The following is a 21,303-nucleotide window of genomic DNA, read 5'->3' as shown; positions in this document are numbered from 1 at the left end:
TTTCTTTGTGATACATTATTTCTTTCTTTGGTGTTTAATTCCTTACTAACACTAACCCCCTGTGGTGGGGCACATCTTGTCACCCCTCTATATTACTTAAGCTTTGCTCTTTACCATGGTAAAGGTTCACCAGTATTACATCATACCCAGGGCAGGACTTAGGGTGGTGGGGGCCCCTGGGCTTGAGTCATTTTCGGGCCCTACCTTCTATACATTATCGGATTTATCGGCATATAACACACACCGGCGTATAACACGCACCCGAAGTTTAGATGGGGATTTTAAGGAAAAAAACTTTTAGGAGGGAAGTTTAAGGAAAAAAACTTACATTTAAATGCCCATCAATGCACCCTTATCAGTGTCCATCTGCAGCCTTGCCCATCCATCTGCAGCCTTGTCAGTGAAGCCTTTGTCATTGCAGTCTTGAAGTTTAAAAATGGCGTCACCGTGATACATCTCGGCAGCTCTCGGGTCCTCTTGGCGGCTCTTGGGTCCTGTCGCAGTCCCCGAGCGGCGCAGAGAGTATCCGAGTGTACTCGGCTTGGCTCACGTTCATGCCCAGTCCCTGTGTTATGTCCATCATAGGGCGGGACTGGGCATGACTGTGAGCGGAGCTGAGCCGAGTATCTCAGCGGGGCCCCTTATTTGGAGAGGCCCATGGGCTTGAGCCCAGTCAAGCCCAATGGTAAGTCCTGCACTGATCATACCTATTCCCCCCTTTTTATGCATAATCATATATATTTTATACTTGCTCACAGATGTTTTCTGGTGATGTCTATTGAATCACCACTGATTATCAGTTGGGGACCACATTCCCAGGGACACCTTTCTCATGATGGTTTTTCACCTTGAGTCATGGGTTATACTACCCCAGCTCCCAGAACAGATGCCCCTCAAGTGAACTTTCAACTCTTAATACCACATTCCAAACTCATAGTTTATTTGTAAGTATGGGTGGGTGTGTTCCTTCCCCCATCCCCTCTCTTTTTTTAGTCAACCATCAGACCAATTGTAATTCATGTACTCTTTGTAAATATTTATTTTGCATCTGTTCCTGAAGAAGTATAACGAATCCACGAAACGCGTCAAGCTTTTTGGTAGGTTTGCAGTTGTGACATACTCTTTTCAATTTTCAGATGATGGATTGAACAGTGCTTTGTGAGAAGTTCAAAGCTTGGGATATCTTTTTATAACCTAACCCTGCTTTAAACTTCTCCACAACGATATCCCTGACCTGTCTGGTGTGTTCCTTGGCCTTCATGGTGTTGTCCCTTCACTAAGGTTCTCTAACAAACCTCTGAGGTCTTCTACACACAGGTGGACTCTATTTACTAATTAGGTGTCTTGCAATTTACTATTTACTAATTAGGTGAAATGCAATTGGTTCCACTAGATTTTAGTTAGGGGTATCAGAGTAAAGGGGGCTGAATACAAATGCACTGATATTTATTTGTAAAAAAAAATTGAAAATCCTTTATCATTTTCCTTCCACTTTACAATTATTTGCCACTTTGTGTTGGTCTATCACATAAAATCCCCCCCAAAAAAACATTTATGTTTTTGGTTGTAACATGATAAAATATGGAAAATTTCAAGGGGTATGAATACTTTTTCAAGGCACTGTATGCGTGATTCTACACAGGGGTGCTGTCTTGAAGCAGCAAATCTGCTATAGGGTGATCCTTAACTGGATAGAGACAGTAACCAATCTTTTTTATCTTATCTGAGATTAGTGAGGAGGATGCCACTGAGCTACTTACCTCCTCCTCCTCTCATGAATTAGAGAAAACGCAAAGGTGGACAGAAAAATAACAAACAAATTCAGCTTCAAGAATTTACATCTTGGATGGAAATCGAAATTGGAAGTCTTGGTGTTGTTAGCACCATATGCTAACTGGCCGGAATTTACTGGGTTTTTCATAAATTATGAATAAGTACACACCAGTTTGTATGTTTTTACTTTTGGAAGCCCTTCTAAATGCTGCCAGTCTACATAATAAGTGTCTTGTTGAAGGACAAGGACAGCAGGTGTGGCAAATGACTAAAAATAGTGCAAAGGTTTCTTGGTATAGGACTCTGTGGCGCAACGGTAGCGCGTCTGACTCCAGATCAGAAGGTTGCGTGTTCAAATCACGTCAGGGTCAACAGTTTTTAAAAAAAAAACAGCTACTACTTTAAATTTGTTTGAAATGTTGAAAACTTTATTCTGCACTATAGCATGCAGTGACTGTGTTATTGGAAGGAAAAAGACACAACATATAAGGCCACATGTGCATCTGTAATTTCATGAAATATATATATATGTATATATATATATACACACACACATATATATATATATTCCTCTATTCTATTCTTGTTTTTCCTATTCTAGTCTATTCAGATTTTTTTATTTTATTTACTCTTTTCTATTATATTCTATTATTTTCTATTCTATTCAAATTCAGATTTATTCTGTTTGAAATTCAAATTAAGGAAGATGGTTATATTGTTTGATTCTATTGTTTTTTCTATTCTATTCTTTTATTTTCTATTCTATTATGCTCTATTTCTATAATATTCTTTTTTATTTTATTGAGATTTATTCTATTCAAATTTAGGAAGATATTGTTATATCATTTCTAGTCTATTGTTTTATTCTATTAAATTTTTTATTCTAGTCTTTTCTTTTATTTTCTATTGTATTCTAATCTATTCACTTCTATTCTATTCAAATTCAAATTTATTCTATTCGAAATCAAATGTATTCTATTCAAATTTTGGGAAATTGTTATATTCATTCTCTTCTATTGTTTTATTCTATTCTATTATTTTATTCTAGTTTATTCTTTTATTTCTTCTTCTATTCTAATCTATTAATTTCGATTCTATTCAAATTCAAATTTATTCTATTCAAATTCAGATTTATTCTATTCAAATTTTGGGAAATTGTTATATTCATTCTCTTCTATTCTATTATGTTCTATTCTTTTGTTTGCTTATCTATTCTTTTCTATTATATTCTATTATTTTCTATTCTATTCAAATTCAAATTTTGGAGGAAAATTATATTCTTTGTATTTTATTCTATGTTTCCTATTCTATTCCAAATAAAATGTATTCTATTTGAGATTCGAATTTCAGAAGATGGTTATATTCTTTCTATTTTAATCTTTTCTATTTTATTTATTTTATTCTATTCCTTTATTTTCTATTCTATTTTATTCTGTTCTTTTATTTTGTCTTCTATTTTACAATATTCTTTTCTATTCTATTATTTTATTTTCTATTCTATTCCTTTATTTTCTATTCAATTTTTTTCTATTCAATTTTTTTCTATTCAATTTTTTTCTATTCAATTTTTTTCTATTATTTTATGTTTCTATTCTGTTCTATTCTATTGTATTAGTTTCTATTCTCTTTGGAAATTCGATTAGAAAACTATTCAAATTCGAATTTTGTTTCATTAATTCAGATTCGTTTAAATTCATTACTATTATCATTCGGAAATATTGTCATTTTCTATTCTATTCCTTTATTTTCTATTCAATTTTTTTTCTATTCTATTTTTTTCTATTATTTTATTTTTCTATTCTATTTTATTAGTTTCTATTCTATTTTATTCTATTTGGAAATTCAAATTCGATTAGAAAACTATTCAAATTCGAATTTTGTTTCATTAATTCAGATTCGTTTAAATTCATTACTATTGTCATTCGGAAATTCAGATACATCTGAATTTCCAAATTACGAAAAATTTGTCAGAATTTCTATTCAGAATGAAACGAACCACACAATCAAATCCCCAACATGGTATTATGAGCACCACACTCTTAGTAACTTAACCAATACGTTTGAGCTGCCAACCCTAGCTGTGGGCTGCAAATAAATATATAGTAGTTGGCATTTTCAAACTCTAGGAAACCCTTATTTGCAGCCATAATGTAAGCATGATGGGAGTCCAGTGCTCCTTTCCTGTTTGGGCTGATTTTCATATCTGGTTCTGAATGGTTTGGTGTTCACCTTCTGAGATTCCACAAGCTCTCTTGTAGGCACGTGACCCAGGCTAGCTTGCCACCATTTGCAGCTTGGCAGCTAATATACCAGTCAAATTCCTGTTTGGCAAGCCTGCTATATTACATTTGCTAACACTAATGTATGCAATCTACCAACACAACATGCAATTTCTTACAGGTTAACAACAAACTATATTGAGCATAGTTGTGGGCCCGGCTTAACATAACCTCAACGTGCCCAATTGGGGACTCGTTAGTAACGCTCGCTAATGTCTGCCCCTATGGGTGGAGGCCACAGACACATGAAATAATCATTAAAGCGGCATATTTTATATATATGCTGTTAACCCCTTGTGGATGTGTCCCTTACTTCTAATTTCTGGATGCTGCACTTTTAGGTAGTTAGCCTGTATGCAGGCAGGTGCAGTCTATTTTTTCCACTGCAGGTGGTGTTCAACCACAGTGGCAGTGCAGAGGGAGAGGAAGTCAAGAGGAACATGATTCCTCTATGGTTTCCTGGGTCACTGGGGCAGCAATACGGTTTCATGCTTACAGCCCATGTGACTCTGGTGGCCATCTTGGATCAGGCAGAGTGTATTTAAGATCCTGGCTCTTGCGTTTGGTGCACTTTTAGCATGTGGGTAGTGCAGAGACAGGTCACCTGTCTGTCAGGGACAGTAATAGCAGCAGGGAAAGGTTCCAGATGAGTAGGGGACCGGCGCTTTTCCTGGAAACCTCTGTGATTGGACACAGACCAGCCGCACCACATTCCGCCCCTCAAGACAGACCCTGTCAGTTCGACGGAGATCTGCTGTGCTACAATGTGGTATTCATCCATGAGTGTTCCTGTTCGAGCTGCTTTCCCACTGGGCTTGTTGTAAACTATCATACTCTGTCTACAGTACTAGTTCTTTCTATTGCATCTGGAATGTGTATGTTTATTTCAACCGCACTCCACTCGCCTATAGTCACCCCCAGTGGTGGCTGGTGAAGTTTTAGGATGGGGGGACGCCAGATCCACCCTTCCTTTTTTTTTTTTTTTTTTGACCCTTCCTACTTGGTGAAAATGGGTGTGGCTCTAAGGTGGTGTGGTTAGTATCTGAGATGAACGAGGGATGGAGGGAGATGGAAAGAGGGGTGGAGGGACAGCAGGCCCAGATCCTACACAACAATAGAAATATGGGTATTGTAGAAAGTTTAACAATCAGCAGATAAAGATACTCCAAACACCTGGTGTTGGCACTTCAATCATCCCGGCACCAGGGTTGTTATGGTGTCAGGATGATTGAAGCGCATTATTTCTATTATTACATCTCAACTCACCATAATGCAGAATCAGTGGGAGCCATGAGCGTGTCACTAGCCATGTCACCTGCCACCAGATGCCATCAGGTGTCCCCAGCGGAGTCCGTCCTTACACCAGATGCCCCCAGCGGAGTCCCTCCTTAAATGCAGCCACATGTCACATAAAATGCAGCCTGTGTCCCACCAAATGCAGCCTGTGTCCCACCAAATACAGCCTGTTTCCCACCAAATGCAGCCTGTGTCCCACCAAATGCAGCCTGCCTGTGTCACCGCCAAATGAAGCAGCCTGTGTCACATTAAACCTCCCTCCCCGTTACTTACCTTGCTGTGTGTTATCCTCTCCAGCGGTGTCTCCTTCCACAGCAGCGGTGGAGAGGTCCGCTCCTCTCATACTTCCTGTTTCCTCTCTCCCGGGCGCAATAGGAGAGAGAAAACAGGAAGTGACATCAAACTGAGGTGTCAATCAAACTGCCCGGCTGTAGTAATAGATACTACAGGTGCCAGGTGGAAACTACTCAGTGCTTCAGAAAGCACTGCAAGGCAGGCTAAACGGCCGCAAATGAACAATCTTGTGATTGCATAGACGTGATGCTTCCCATAAGTGCACTGTGTCCGGCGTCGGAGGAGGAGGGCCCATGCGCCCCACTATGGGCTAGTCACCCCATCAGAACAGTCAACAGCTCACTTAACTCCCAGTAACATTATGAGATGATCTCTTCCCACGTTCCTGAACGTCTCCTCTTCTGTGACACCTCTGGCTATAAGATACCCCGTACCACAATACGTGGCCATTACTGGGTGGGTTCCAGAGAATGTGACTCCTCTACAAGTAATAGCCCATATTCCCATTGTACACGTTCCTAGGGAAAACTCTAGGATATTGGATGCTGTAGCAACCACCAGCTGGAAACTGGATCATGAAAGCCACAATGAATATATTTGCCAGCACCCTACGGATCTTCAGTCCAAATGTTTTTTGTTTTTTTTAATTAAAGCATGGCCACATCACAAGCAAGAGAGTACAAGGTTCCGGAGTCATGCAGGCCCCCTTCATCAGGCATGCGATCATCACATGCCTGACGAAGGGGTCCTGCGTGACTCGGAAACCTTGCACTTTGTTGCTTGTGATGTGATCATGGTTTAATATGAAAAACTTTGGACGCAACATCCATAGGGTGCTGGCAAATATATTCATTGTGTCCTCCACAAGTAATACTTCCACAAGTAAGCTTCAGCTTCAGACTGAGTGGAGATCCTGTCCTTTTGGAACATGTTTTATATTTTCTTCTTTATTGGCACAATACAGCAGAACCAGGATGAGTTTTATATTGTTCTTGTGTGTTGCTAGACAGCCTTGTCATATTGTCATTATATTCTTTTTTTTTTTTAAAGTACCATATTATGATCTCCCTAACCAAAGTAAGGAAGTCCCAATCTTGGGTCTCAGCTGGAGCAGTTATCAGTGAGGTTAATCCTTACCTGGTTCTCCTTGTAAAGAAATGAGCATGATGAATGGAGGAGGATGAGTGTGTGATTATGCTAGTCATCTCCCCACCACTTTGAACTGATATTCTGAGGCCAATCACTGGTATTCATGAAGTATTTTTGGTGTGTTTAAGAGCAGAGTATTAGTATAAATTGTGATTAAGGATAACTAAAACTGCTTGGTTAAAGCTAATATGTAAGCTACTGCCAAAAAAAGTCTCTTGGAACTGTCATAGGGGACACGAAGCAATGCAAAAAAAATTACTGTATAGTGGGGAGAAGGTCTTTCCATGAGGCTTCAAACTCAACATTGATAATACAGATGCCTGAGCACCTGGGAAAATGGCCAACCTTTACTGAATAGCATCTTCGCCTCATTTATTAAAGTGCTGCCTTTTTGTGTTGTATTGAAAATACACACATCCATTAAATTACAGGCTTGGGAGATGCCTTAAAGTGGCTCCAAAGGCTCAAGGTTTTTTACACCCATGCAGTCTATGCAAAAAACCTCTATGCACCAGCCCCTCCCAATACTTACCTGAGCCCCTTCATGGTCCAGCGATGTGCATGACTGCATGGCTCTCTGGGGACTTTCACTCCTCATTGGCTGAGGCAGCAGCGGGAGCCATTGGCTCCCACTACTGTCAATCACAGCCAGTGAGCCATTGAGGAGAGAGAGGGGGCAGGGCGAGCCCCGGCTCTGTGTGTGTCAATGGACATGCAGAGCAGCGGCTCAGGAGTAAGCCTGCTTGGGTGCCTCCATTGCAAGCTGCTTGCTCTGGGGGCACTCAGCAGAAGCCGGGAGCGCTAGCGGGGGACCCAAGATGAGAAGAGTCAGGGCGGCTCTGTGCAAAAACACTACACAGAGCATATAAGTATGACATTTTTTTTTTTTTAACAGTGTAGCGCCAGGGTTGTGACCAAGTTATCATGCTAAATAATGTGATGGTCTTTACGAGTTTGGTTCCCTCTAGTGTCCGTTTAAAGCTATTGAGACTTTTGTTTCTGTGAACAGTTGTTGCGAAGCAGCGTTACGAATCATTGTGGGAGATATAGTTTAACCACTTTCAGACCGGACCATTTTGCTGGTCAATGACCAGAGGTCTTTTTACAATTTGGCACTGCGCTGCTTTAACTGGTAATTGCGCGGTCATGCAATGTTGTACCCAAACAAAATTTGCGTCCTTTTCTTCCCACAAATAGAGCTTTCTTTTGATGGTATTTGATTGCCTCTGCGATTTTTATTTTTTGCGATATAAACGTAAAAAGACCGCAAATTTTGAAAAAAAATGATATTTTCTACTTTTTGTTATTAGAAAAATCCAATAATCTCAATTTTAGTCATACATTTAGGCCAAAATGTATTCAGCCACATGTCTTTGGTAAAAAAAAATACAATAACTGTATATTTATTGGTTTGCGCAAAAGTTGTCACATCTACAAACTAAGGTACGTTTTCTGGAATTTACGCAGCTTTTAGTTTACGACTGCCTATCTCATTTCTTGAGGTGCTAAAATGGCAGGGCAGTACAAAACCCCCCCAAATTACCCCATTTTGGAAAGTAGACCCCCTAAGGAAATTGATAAGTGGCATGTTGAGCCCATTGAATATTTTATTTTTTTGCCTCAAGCAATTGAATAATGAAAAAAAAATTTTTTTTTTTTTACACAAAGTTGTCACTATATGATATATTGCTCACACATGCTATGGGCATATGTGAAATGACACCCCAAAATAAATTCTGCTGCTTCTCCTGAGTACGGGGATACCACATATGTGGGACTTTTTGGGAGCCTAGCCGCGTACGGGGCCCCCGAAACCCAAGCACCGCCTTCAGGCTTTCTAAGGGCGTAAATTTTTGATTTCACTTCTCACTACCTATTACAGTTTTGAAGGCCATAAAATGCCAAGATGGCACAAAACCCCCACAAATGACCCCATTTTAGAAAGTAGACACCCCAAGCTATTTGCTGAGAGGCATGTTGAGTCCATGGAATATTTTATATTTTGCCACAAGTTGCGGGATAATTACAAACTTTAATTTTTTTTTTTTTTTTCACAAAGTTGTCACTAAATGATATATTGCTCACACATGCCATGGGCATATGTGAAATGACACCCCAAAATAAATTCTGCTGCTTCTCCTGAGTACGGGGATACCACATGTGTGGGATTTTTTGGGAGCCTAGCTGCGTACGGGGCCCCGAAAGCCAAGAACCGCCTTCAGGTTTTCTAAGGGCGTAAATTTTTGATTTCACTCCTCACTACCTATTACAGTTTTGAAGGCCATAAAATGCCAAGATGGCACAAAACCCCCACAAATGACCCCATTTTAGAAAGTAGACACCCCAAGCTATTTGCTGAGAGGCATGTTGAGTCCATGGAATATTTTATATTTTGCCACAAGTTGCAGGAAAATTACAAACTTTTTTATTTTATTTATTTTTTTCACAAAGTTGTCACTAAATGATATATTGCTCACGCATGCCATGGGCATATGTGAAATGACACCCCAAAATAAATTCTGCTGCTTCTCCTGAGTACGGGGATACCACATATGTGGGACTTTTTGGGAGCCTAGCCGCGTACGGGGCCCCGAAAACCAAGCACTGCCTTCAGGCTTTCTAAGGGCGTTACAGTTTTGAAGGCCATAAAATGCCAAGATGGCACAAACCCCCCCCAAATGACCCCATTTTGGAAAGTAGACACCCCTAAATTTAGGGGTACACTAGTGAGACTAGGTAATAAATGGCGGGTGCCCTGAAACTATAAAAAAATAACTAACCAACCAGCGTCACCTGTAACAGTTATATGGTGATCACTGGTGAAAGGGTTAACTAGGGGGCAATCAGGGGGCTTTATGCGGTAGTATATGGGGGTCCCTGGCGCTATAAAAAGCTGCGGCGAACCTAAATACCTACCTGCCTAACTAGCGTCACCTGTCACACTAATACAGCGATCAGAAAAACGATCGCTTATTAGGCTGGGTTCACACTGGAGCGATGCAGGAACGCCACGAATCCGCGGCGGGTTCCCGCATCGCATGCCTCCCGGCGGCAGTTCACACTGCCCTATGCGAACTGCTGGGAGTGTCAGTGAAATGTTAATGACACCCCCAGATCAGTTCGCATATCGCAGTGCGATCTGCAAACTCGGATCGCATGGTGTGAACACCCATGCGATCCGATTCTGCTGCGGACCAAAAAAAGGGTCCCGTGCGAATTTGCGGCGGGTGCGGCGGGTGCGGCGCGAATTCAGCCATACTATCTGTATGGCTGAACTCGAATCGCACAGAGATCGGATGTGATTTGCACTGCAGTGCGGTGCGAATCACATCCGTTCTCATAAACCGCTGCAATGTGAACCCAGCCTTAGTGACACTGGCGACGGGGGGTGATCACAGGGTTAAACCTTTATTGGGGGGGTTAGGGGGGTACCCTAGAGCTAAAGGGGGCTAACCCTAACTGCCCTAACAGTTATTACAGTCACAAATGACACCAATGCAAAAAAAAATAAAAAATGCTATTGGTGTCACTGTGACTGGGGGGGCAGGGGTGATTGGGGGGGTGATCGGGGGGTGAAGGGGGGGTGAGAGTGTGCCTGGCATGTTCTACTGGGAAGTGTCGTGTTGGTGCAACTCACCGATCCTCTCTCCTCGGTGCCGGAACGAAAAATACCGACACAGAGGAGAGATTACATCACTTTCTCTCCTGTGTTTACATTACAGGAGAGGAAGTGATGTCACGCCTCACTTCCATTCGTCAGGAGCGATCGAGAGGGGGTGGCCATGAATGAATGGCCGCCCCCTCATCCCGGATCGCTTCTGAACGAAAACCGACCGCCGCTGGCACCGGGGGGGGGCCCGATCGGGCCCCCCACCCGCGGGAAGGCAGGGACGTACAGGTACGCCCATATGCCTGCCCGTGCCATTCTGTCGACATACATCGTCGTGCGGCGGTCGGCAAGTGGTTAATAAGGAAGTGACTCTTGTGCTAAAATCAGTCTGGGAACTACTGACCCACAATGCCAAGTCACAGAACAACCTGCTGGGTAAGCAGATAAAAGGACAGGCGTGGCCTGCTTTCAGTCTCTCCGGACGCCATTCAACACACAGCAGGTGGTCTGTGTGTGTGTGCCTAGGGCTGTGATCGCCTGCCCCAGAGGGATCCCTGTGAACGGCTCTGCTGATTGAGCAGGAGGATCGGTCTGCACTTAAAGAGGAGGGCCGGTTTAAAAAAAAAAATATTTAAAAGTCAGCAGCTGCAAACACTGTCACTGACTTTTAATAAGCATACTTACTTGTCCAGGGCGCCCGCTCGAGGCTGACCCGTCCCTCGGCTCTCGGCGCCGCCATTTTGGCTAAGGGAAACAGGCAGTGGAGCCTTGCGGCTTCACTGCCTGTTTCCTACCGCGTAGCGCTTTGTGAATGGGGCGCGCTGTGTTCTGGGACACACAGTTCCCAGAACACAGCGCGACCCATTACCCAGAAGATGCCACACGGAGGAGGAAGAGGCAGATTAGGACGATGTGCCTAGCAACAGGCATTTCTGGTAAGTTAAAAAAAAAATTTTCATTTTTTTTTCAGGGTGGCCCTCCACTTTAAGGGCATTTGAAGCCAACTGCATTGCAGCTATCCGGAGAAGCCACTGCAGCATGCACAGAGCCATCTTTCTTTAGACTGGGACACCAGGCGGAGAGACTAGACGAAGTCTCACAGTCTCTGGGTCTACTTGGTGAGAAGGGCACCTGCCCACTTCAATAAAGTGTAATGTTGGCTAAGTGAGTTGTCTGTGGACTGCTGGTGAGACTTGTATTCCCACAGGAGTGAACTCACTTATCCATGGGCTGCATACAGTGGAGCTTCAGGGTTAAGAAGGGAAATAGTGTAGTGCTGATATGAAAGCATACAAATTTATATGTGGAAATGTGACTAAGTATACAAGATACCAATGATGGCTAATCACATAAAAAGTCCATAGTGGTAAAACACAGGTAAGTGAAAAAATTTATAAATAATAATAAAAATTTGAAATATATAAACTGTGCGGACGTGAAGTCCACAATTCACTGGGTATGTAAATTCCGTACTAAAGGGAACAGAACATTTATCCCAGTAAGCAGTCCGCATATAATATGCAATGGAAATGTATCGTTGGGGGTCTTCCTACAAGCAAGGTAAAGACCGCATGGACCAACAGGAACAAATGCTTGACTGAAGTTGTATCAATAATGGAAGGAAGATGCATACGCAAAATGGTTGGACAAACGTGTCGTACAACAGTGAGTCTAACATGCTTAGAATCCTGACTGGTCCCAATCAGGTACTGTGTGTTGGGTGAATCCTGATGGAGGGTTCTCTCTGTTTAGGCTCTTGGCTCCATAAAGGCAGGTACTTCCGGTATGGAATGCTCACTTATCCGTCTCTGGACTCCAGAGGATCATATGCTTAAGATTTGACAGTATCCAGGATTAGACTTGTGCATAATGGAAAATTTTGTTTAGTTTTGGTTCGTTGTCATTTGTAAAATACATCATTTCGTTCTGCTATATTCGTTAGGTTACGTTAATACGTTTTCGGATAATTCGTTATTATTCGTAGAGTGTCGAATTTATTTGTTCTTATTCATTGAAATTCGCTATTTATGTATGTATAGACATTCGTGATAATGATTCGTAGTTTGGAAAGTCTTTTGTTTATTAAATCTTTTAACACACACAATGACAACGTCTCTTCTCCTCTGCTCAAATACAATACAACACCCTTCTAACTCAGTTCTCAGGAATGCACTTTGCCAGTAATCCAACCTCCGGCACAAAATTAATTAGCTGATTGGACTATAAGATTTACTTTGAGCTGACCTTTTGTTTCATTAGATCTTTAAAGAATTACCGAATCATGTCGAATTCATTCAAATTCATTCGTTATATTTCTTTCGTATTCGTTGTTATTCGTTATTTTTTTATTCGGACATTCGGATGCATCCGAATGTCCGAAAGATGCAAAATTCGGCCGAATTTCGATTCGTTACGAAACGAATTGCACAAGCCTATCCAGGATGCTGTTTACACAAAGCTCATCCTCTCCTCATGTGTTCAGACTAAGAGGCTTCAGGGTTTGCCTTCCCTATGCTATAAAGTCAATACTGACTCACATCCACTGCTAAGGAGAAAGTGTTATAAGTGCCCTTATATTTGCAAGTACACAATTACCAGCGCACTGTTTATCCTACAGTCTGCTGTCTACCTGTTCGGATTTACAAATACTGCAGTCTAATACCATAAGTTAGCTGAAAACCAAAAAGACAAGGAACTTTTATCACCGTCTACAAAGCATTACAGTTCACTATGCATTTGGGACATTGCATTACAACCTGGGGGGGGGTATAGGTTAAACACTGTATGGTGTCAATACACGTGAAAGACATTACATTGCAATTTAGTGTATCTGTGTTGAGGCTTCAGTGGGAAGGTGGTTGATATAGACCAGTGATTCCCAACCAGGGTTCCTCCAGAGGTTCCTCAGGGTTCCTTCAGCATTGGGCAATTTCTGCCTCTCAGATAAGTTCCCACCGACACCATTGATCTTTTAGCTATCTGTAAGGAGGTAATTCTTCCCAATGACCACACGTGTAAGGACCATTCTTCCCACTGACCATCACATTAATGTATCATGAGTTGTAGATTTCTAATTTTTAGCAGGGGTTCCCCGAGTCCGGAGAACTATTTCAAGGGTTCCTCCATGTTGAAAAGGTTGAGAAAGGCTGCTATAGACCTTTGAGGATATCAGACATTTGTTCCACTGTACCCCTACACTGTATATGTTGGATTTACAGTGCTTACATCCGTGTTGATGGTCATCCATTGCCATTTACTGTTTATATCTGACCACATTGTTCCGTATGTTTATTTACCATTTCAGGAAACTTTCTAAATGGTTAATTGATAACCTGTGTGAGACTCTATCTATTACTACAGCTGGTGAAGTGACGGGTCCCAAGGTTATGGTAAATACACGATATAGTGTATCATTGCTGTGTTTCTCTTTACTGCTGGGTCCCACATTCATATTACCATACAGGTGTGCCAGAGGGGTCAAGAATGTTCTTGGGGTAGATAGGCCGGGTATAGGATTGAACATTTATCAGCAGCTCCTAGAGGGGTAGTGCTACAACAGCAAGCCTTTAATATTACTTTAAGGCTGTATGGGGTATTATGGAACTGCCTTTTTCATGGACAGTTTCAGAAATGGTGCACATTTGGAAAAGGATGTTTTTTTTTTTCTTTTACAGTTAGCTTGGCTTACATATAACAGTAGCAGTTTATTTTGCTTAACCACTTGCTCACTGGGCACTTAAACCCCCCTCCTGTCCAGACCAATTTTCAGCTTTCGGTGCTGACGCACTTTGAATGACAATTGCGCGGTCATAGAACACTGTACTCAAATCATTTGTATAATAATTTTTTCCCACAAATAGAGCTTTCTTTTGGTGATATTTGATCACCTCTGAGGTTTTATTTTTTGTTAAAAAAATTGAAAAAGACAGAATTTAAAAAAAAATATATATTTTTTTATAGTTTGTCATAAAATTTTGCACACAAGTAATTTTTCTCCTTCATTGATGTATGCTGATGAGGCGGTAGTGATAGGCACTGATGGGTGGCAGTGATGGGCACTGATTGCTTACACTGATAGGTGGCACCACTGGTGAGCATTGATAGGTGGCACTTGTGGACATTGATAGGTGGCAATTATGGGCATTGATAGGTGGCACTGGTGGGCACTGTGGGCACTGGCAGGTGACAATAACAGGTGGCACTGGCAGGGGGTACTGATTGGCACAGATGAGGTGCCTGTGTTCCGTAATCTTTCAGTGCCCACAATCTGCCTCAACAACAGTGCTGCACCTCAGTGCCACATATCCGTGCCCATCAGTGTCATGTACCAGTGCCCATCAGTGCCCATCAGTGATGCCCATCAGTGCCCAGCAGTGCCACCTATCAGAGCCACCTATCAGTGCCACCTATCAGTGCCCATCAGTCCCATCTATCAGTGGTACCTATCAGTGCCCATCTGTGCCACCCATCCATGCCACCCATCCGTGCCACCCATCTGTGCCACTCATCAGTGCCATCTTATCTGTGCCCATCTTTGCCCATCAGTGCTGCCTTATCTGTGCCCATCAGTACTGCCTTATTTGTGCCAATCGGTGCCACCTTATCTGTGCTTATTAGTGCCGCCTTAACTGTGCCTATTAGTGCCCACCAGCGTGCCTATCAGTGCCCACCAGCTCCGCATCATCCGCGCATTTCAATAAAGGAGAAAAATTACCTGTTTGCAAAATGTTATAATAAACTATTAAATATGATTTTTTTTTTTTTTTGCATCTTTTTTTCTTTGTTTAGCAAAAAATAAAACTCCCAGCTGTAATTAAATACCACCAAAAGCAAACTCTATTTGTGGGAAAAAAAGAATAAAAATGTAATTTGGGTACAGTGTTGTATGACCGCGCAATTGTCATTCAAAGTGCCTCAGCGCTGAAAGCTGGTCTGGGCAGGAGGGGGGTTTAAGTGCCCAGTAAGCAAGTGGTTAAGCAAATACTAGAGTAGTCTTCTCACTAGCAATGGATGGTGAAACAGTGGGAAAACCCTAGCGAGTGCCAAGCCAGAGACCCGGTAGGGGTGACACTTAAGGTGTATACAGCAGGTTCACTCAGAAGATCAATTGACGACTGGGATCTGAAAGTCTAGTGAGAGACTGGAAACTCAGTGAGTGAAGACCTACTGTGAACTATTCTGCGTTACCAAGAGTTATGTACAACTACCTTTAGTGACTGCTACAAGTTCAGTTGCCATAGGAGACAGCGGTCCTACCTATACAGATATGGCATTCAGCTGGAGGCCTTTCCCTGTATAGCTGTCTACCTATAGTGTTTTGGAGTCTGCCAATTAACATTGCATCTACCTAAGGGTGTCCTGGCCCTAACCCGCTCTCCCAAAGTTCTTGTTAAGAGACAATAACTCTGGCACCCAATTCTTCCATCTTGCATTACATGCATTATGCCTAGTAACCCACTCTACAAAGAGGGATGTCATCTCCCCCTGACTCTGGAGGTCACCATCAGAACCCTAGAGGTCCAGGAGGTTGCTACATATATGTACAGTAACTGGTGCAAACTAAAAAGTCAAAGTGAAGACATAACCGTGTAAAAAAAAGATAGCTGACTTCCTTCCCCCAAACAAAGAATAATAAGGTGACTGGTGTCTATTTCTTTGAAGTTGCTGTGACACCTCAGTGCTTCGAGCCACTCACCTTACTGCTGCAAGGTAACAGCATATAGACAAATTAGTTCTCTCTCTCTAGGGGCCCAGATATCTCTGCCCACCTCCAGGGATGTTTACAATGGTGTACACAGCTTAAAAAACTGTGGAAATGGAAAGGCCTCCTCTTTCAGACTCCTGGGGGGGGTCCTCACCAATACTCTCCATAGTGGTGATATGCAAAGAAAAGATCTACAACAGTGCACAGTCCTAGACAAAAGGTTTATTAGAAACAGTTACTCACAATTGAATCAACAAAAATAGGCATATAATCCGAGCTCATCCTCCTGTGTCACTTCCGGTGTGCCTTTCATCCTTATGAGGGTTTGGATGCACGACGGGGAAGTTGGTGCGAGTGGCCGGTGACCGTGATGTCCGTTGACCACCCACAATCAACCCACTGAGAGCCAGAACGGGGATCAGTCAATGTAAACGAACAGATTGCCGTTCTGACAGGGATGTACAGAGTGATTGTCTCATATCTCCTGAATGTCCCTGATTTGGAACGATGTTCCTCTGTCCCTCATTCCCCCTCATTTGTCCTTCATTTTGTTCTGATTGATATAGATGTTTTAAAAATGCACTTTTAATCTATCAAAAAGTGTTTTCCAGCGTTAAACCTTTCATCTGATTTCTAAATTGCTGCATTTGTAAATTCCAACAGCCAATATAAAGGAAAAGTAGTGGTAAAAAAAGCACTTGTGGGTTTAACCAATCTTGTTTTTTTTGTACAATTCTCCTTTAAGGGGGTGTGGCAAGGGGTGTGTCCTATGCCTGCATGCTTTTGCTGATAGGTGTCCCTCATTCCCATCTCAAAAAGTTGGCAGGTATGATTATCTGTTACTAGTGATTAAGGATGGGCTCAGGCGTGTTCGCAGCTCCACATGCCCAAGCCCACCAGGAAGCTTACACTGCACATCGCTAATCGCAAGCAGCGAGACATTTCCCAATCCGCAGCTGCACAGATCGTGAAATGTCTCACTGCCGGTGATTAGCGCTGTGCAGTGCAAGCTTCCTAGTGGGCTCAGGCACGTGGAGCTGCAAACACACCTGAGCCCATCCTTACTAGTAATTAGGAGCAGCGATCTCTCTCCTTCTCCAGTCAGTCCCATCCCCCCACAGTTAGAAACACCTCCCTACATCAGTAGTCATCAACCCTGTCCTCAGGGCCTACTAACAGGCCAGGTTTTATGTATTACCTTGGGGAGATGCAGACTAGAATACGGCAATCACTGAGCAGCAAATGATATCGACTTTGATGTATTTCAGTTATCTTGCAAACCTGGCCTGTTAGTAGCCCCTGAGGACAGGGTTGATGACCACTGCCCTAGGGAACACATTTAACCCCTTAATCACCACTAGTGTTAACCCCTGCCCTGCCAGTGACATTTATACAGTAATCAGTGCATTTTTATAGCACTGATCGCTGTATAAATATCAGTGGTCCCAAAAAAGTGTCAAAAGTGTCCGATCTGTCCGGCACAATGTCGCAGTCCCGCTAAAAATCGCTGATCACCGCCATTACTAGTAAAAAAATAATAATTAAAAGTCCATAAATCTATCACATAGTTTGCAGACACTATAACTTTTGCGTAAACCAATCAATATACGCTTATTGTGTTTTATTTTTTACCAAAAATATTTAATGGAATACATATTGGCCTAAACTGATGAAGAGATTATTTATTTATTTATGATATTTATTATCGCAAAAAAGTAAAAATAAAATATTTTTTTTTCAAAATTGTCAGTCTTTTTTGTTTAAAGCGGTTCTGCACACATAATAATAAATTTTCCCATTCTGTTGTCTCTAGACCGTACATTTGATAATGCCACATTTTTAAATTTTTTTTATTAATCTACCTTTTGTAATTTGTAGTATTTGATTTTCCTCCCCTGCGGCGATGGGCGGTCTCTTGCGTGGATCAGCATCACTTCCTGATGAACCCCGCACTGTCTCCTGGGATCTCGTCCAAGTAATCCCAGGAGACATTGCGGCTAATGCAGCCAAACTCTCGCGAGATTTCGGCTAATACAGCCGAAATTTCGCGTGATTTCGGCTATTACTGCTGAAATCTCGCGAGATTTCGGCTGTATTAGCCGAAATCACGCGAGATTTCGGCTGTATTAGCCGAAATCTCGCGAGATTTCGGCTGCATTAGCCGCAATGTCTCCTGGGATTACTTGGATAAGATCCCAGGAGACAGTGCGGGGTTCAGCAGGAAGTGATGCTGATCCCCGCAAGAGACCGCCCATCGCCACAGGGGAGGAAAATCAAATACTACAAATTACAAAAGGTAGATTAATAAAAAATAAAAAAAATGTGGCATTATCAAATGTACGGTCTAGAGGCAACAGAATGGGAAAATTTATTATTATGTGTGCAGAACCGCTTTAAATACCACCAAAAGAAAGCTCTATTTGTGGGGAAAAAAGTACGTCAATTTTATTTGGGTGCAAAGTCGCATGACCGCGCAATTTTCAGTTAAAGCGACGCAGTGCCGTATGGCAAAAAATGGCCTGGTCATTCAGGGGGAAAATCTTGCGGGGCTGAAGTGGTTAAAGTGAACATTTACAGAAATGAATGGCATTCTATTGTGCATAAGTAGATGAGCAAACACCGAGAGATGACTAGGAAGGGAAATCATTATCTGGTATCCTGTCACGTATACAGTGCAGTGTAAACAAATTCAGCTTCTGGAATTTACATAGAATGTATGGAGATCTAACTGGAAACCTTGGTGTTATTATCAGTGTGTGCTAACCAGACAGAGATTGCTGGGTATTTCATGAACTATGCATGAGTACATAACAGTTTACATACCTAAAAATAGTGATAGGTGATCCTATTACATGACTCTGTGGCGCAACGGTAGCGCGTCTGACTCCAGATCAGAAGGTTGCGTGTTCAAATCACGTCAGGGTCAATAATATTTTAATAAACAGAAACGAAATGACATTTTAATTCTTATTTAACCACATGCTGACGCCGCAGTCCGATTTACGTAGAATGGCAGACAAAAGGGTGTACCTGTACATCCCTTCGAAATTCACGCCTAGCAGGCTCGCTCGCCATGGCAGCGCGCCCTCGGGTCCCGCAAACTCGATGTTCGCCCGTGGCCTGCGATTGCAGGGAGGAGAGGCAGAGCGGGGAGATGTAAACAAGGCATTTCCCTGTTCTGCCTAGCAACATGACAGGGATCTACTGCTCCCTGTCATTGGGTGTAGTGATCTCTGTCATGTTGTAGTAGAGCTGCACGATTCTGTGAAAAATGAGAATCACGATTCTTTCGCTTAGAATAAAGATCACGATTCTCTGACGATTCTCAAAAAAAATAAAAAATATGTATTTTAAAGATCAAGTTTGTACCTGGTAGTATGGCAAGGCGATTGAACCAGCTGAAAGTAGTTTCTCATAGGCCCCCTGGACAGACAGTGCTAGATCCCTATAGAGCAGCTGGATTGTGCCCTAAGCAGAGAAAAGAACACTGCGACTGACATAAAACAAATGATAATCTATGAGGCATAGCAGATATGTCATTGCTTGGTGGTATTATCAAAACCCTCTGTGAATGGAAAGGAAAGTGCACCGCACACTGCGCAGTGCCACTGCAGTGTTTCCCGGCCGGGGTCTCTCTGACTAAGTGTGGTTCCGCCCACACCCAGGCATCCACCACGGCGCATCACACTCTCTGCTCTGCTGATGCCAGTTCCTGTTACTGACATCAGTTACGGTATCTGCGCCATTTGAGCTCCACGCTGGTTCCGACGGCTTCTCCTCTGGTCCCTCCGGTCCAGGCTGAAAAATCACGGTAATCCACTCTGGAGATCACGGGGGTGGGGATTAGAATCAAGATTCTATATATGATTAATCATGCAGCTCTATGTTTTAGTGAGCCCAGCCACACACAAATCTGTTGCCATCCTGGAGCTGTGGGCAGCTGTCTGGGGGCAGGATTGGCATCACTGGGGGGCAGGACAATGATGTTAGCAAGAGCAATTTGGCCACACCTCCTGTTTGCTGCAGCATGCTATGTGCACTGCATTACTACTCTCCTTGGGGCACCCAAGGGTATTCCAGGCCCCTAAAGTATTCGGGTTCGGCTTGAAGAAAAGGTGGCAACCCTAATAGACAGTGTGAATTTGCATGATTCCCCCATCAACACAGACAATGCTGAAGGGAGAATCCCTACTGGCGAGCAATCATCTGCTCCCGGTGAGGAGGCGGACAGGGGAAGCTGTTCCCACCGAGAGAAGACAGTGATTATTGCTAGCGATAATAGCAGGTTCTAGTGATAATCTCAAGTGAATACTGCAGGCTGGTTGTGCCCAAGCTGATTGATCAATCAATTTGGTACACTCAGCCTGCCCACACACAATTTGACTCTGTGAATTCCTGCTTAACCGGCCGAGATTCAATCAGTCTATGGCTGACCTAAGAATCCCAAACCACCACACAGGCAAGTGTGCCGGTTCCCTTACCAAACAGTAATGATTTAAAGATACAGAAAATCTGGATTTTCATGGTGCTTAACATAGACATCAGAAATATTTTTAGAATAAAATAGATATTTTATTGACACAGACACAGGTTTAAACAAACAATACAATTTGTAGGTAATTTACACAATTGTTTAAAGCAGTTGGGGTCCGGAAAACCAGTAATGAAGGTAATCGCTGCACATTATCCCTATTTAGGATAGTATGTATTGATTACCTTTGTTACTGGTTTTCCGGACCCCAACTGCTTTAAACAATTGTGTAAATTACCTAAAAATTGTATTGTTTGTTTAAACCTGTGTCTGTGTCAATAAAATATCAATTTTATTCTAAAAATATTTCTGATGTCTATGTTAAGCACCGTGAAAATCCAAATTTTCTGTATCTTTAAATAGTTTTTTCAACCTGGGATGTGGGGCTAAAAATATGCTTGGGTGTTTCCTGATGGTTGGACCAACCTTAAAATTCAAACAGTAATGATCTTCAAATGATAAGGGATCAGCATTGCAGAAATCGTCCAATTGGGGGGTCACCACTTACAATACCATTGACTCTATCTTCTCCACAGTTCTTCACTGGTTATCCAAAGCCAGCACCTCAAAGTAATAATGGGTAGGATAAATAACAAAAGACCATACAGTAGTATACTAACACCACATGATTTATTAAAAGTCACAAATGTTAGAGTAATACAAGTAA

At 42.3% G+C, this 21,303-nt stretch overlaps 2 non-coding genes and 1 pseudogene across 2 annotated transcripts; all 3 read left to right on the top strand.

Annotated features, from left to right (window-relative positions):
• Window positions 1-2,072: 2,072 nt before the first annotated feature.
• On the top strand, window positions 2,073-2,144 carry TRNAW-CCA (transfer RNA tryptophan (anticodon CCA)). The gene has a single exon. It is a non-coding gene; the product is annotated as a tRNA-Trp (tRNA).
• Window positions 2,145-6,756: 4,612 nt separating this feature from the next.
• On the top strand, window positions 6,757-6,869 carry LOC143965186 (U8 small nucleolar RNA; annotated as a pseudogene).
• Window positions 6,870-18,959: 12,090 nt separating this feature from the next.
• TRNAW-CCA (transfer RNA tryptophan (anticodon CCA)) lies at window positions 18,960-19,031 on the top strand. The gene has a single exon. It is a non-coding gene; the product is annotated as a tRNA-Trp (tRNA).
• Window positions 19,032-21,303: the final 2,272 nt, after the last annotated feature.

Source organism: Lithobates pipiens, unplaced genomic scaffold, assembly GCF_037356315.1.
Source record: "Lithobates pipiens isolate NorthernLeopardFrog02 unplaced genomic scaffold, aLitPip1_a1.2 Scaffold_8, whole genome shotgun sequence".
NCBI lineage: Eukaryota > Metazoa > Chordata > Amphibia > Anura > Ranidae > Lithobates > Lithobates pipiens.
Note: the sequence above shows the minus strand (reverse complement) of the source record. Positions and strands in the feature narration are given on the sequence as shown.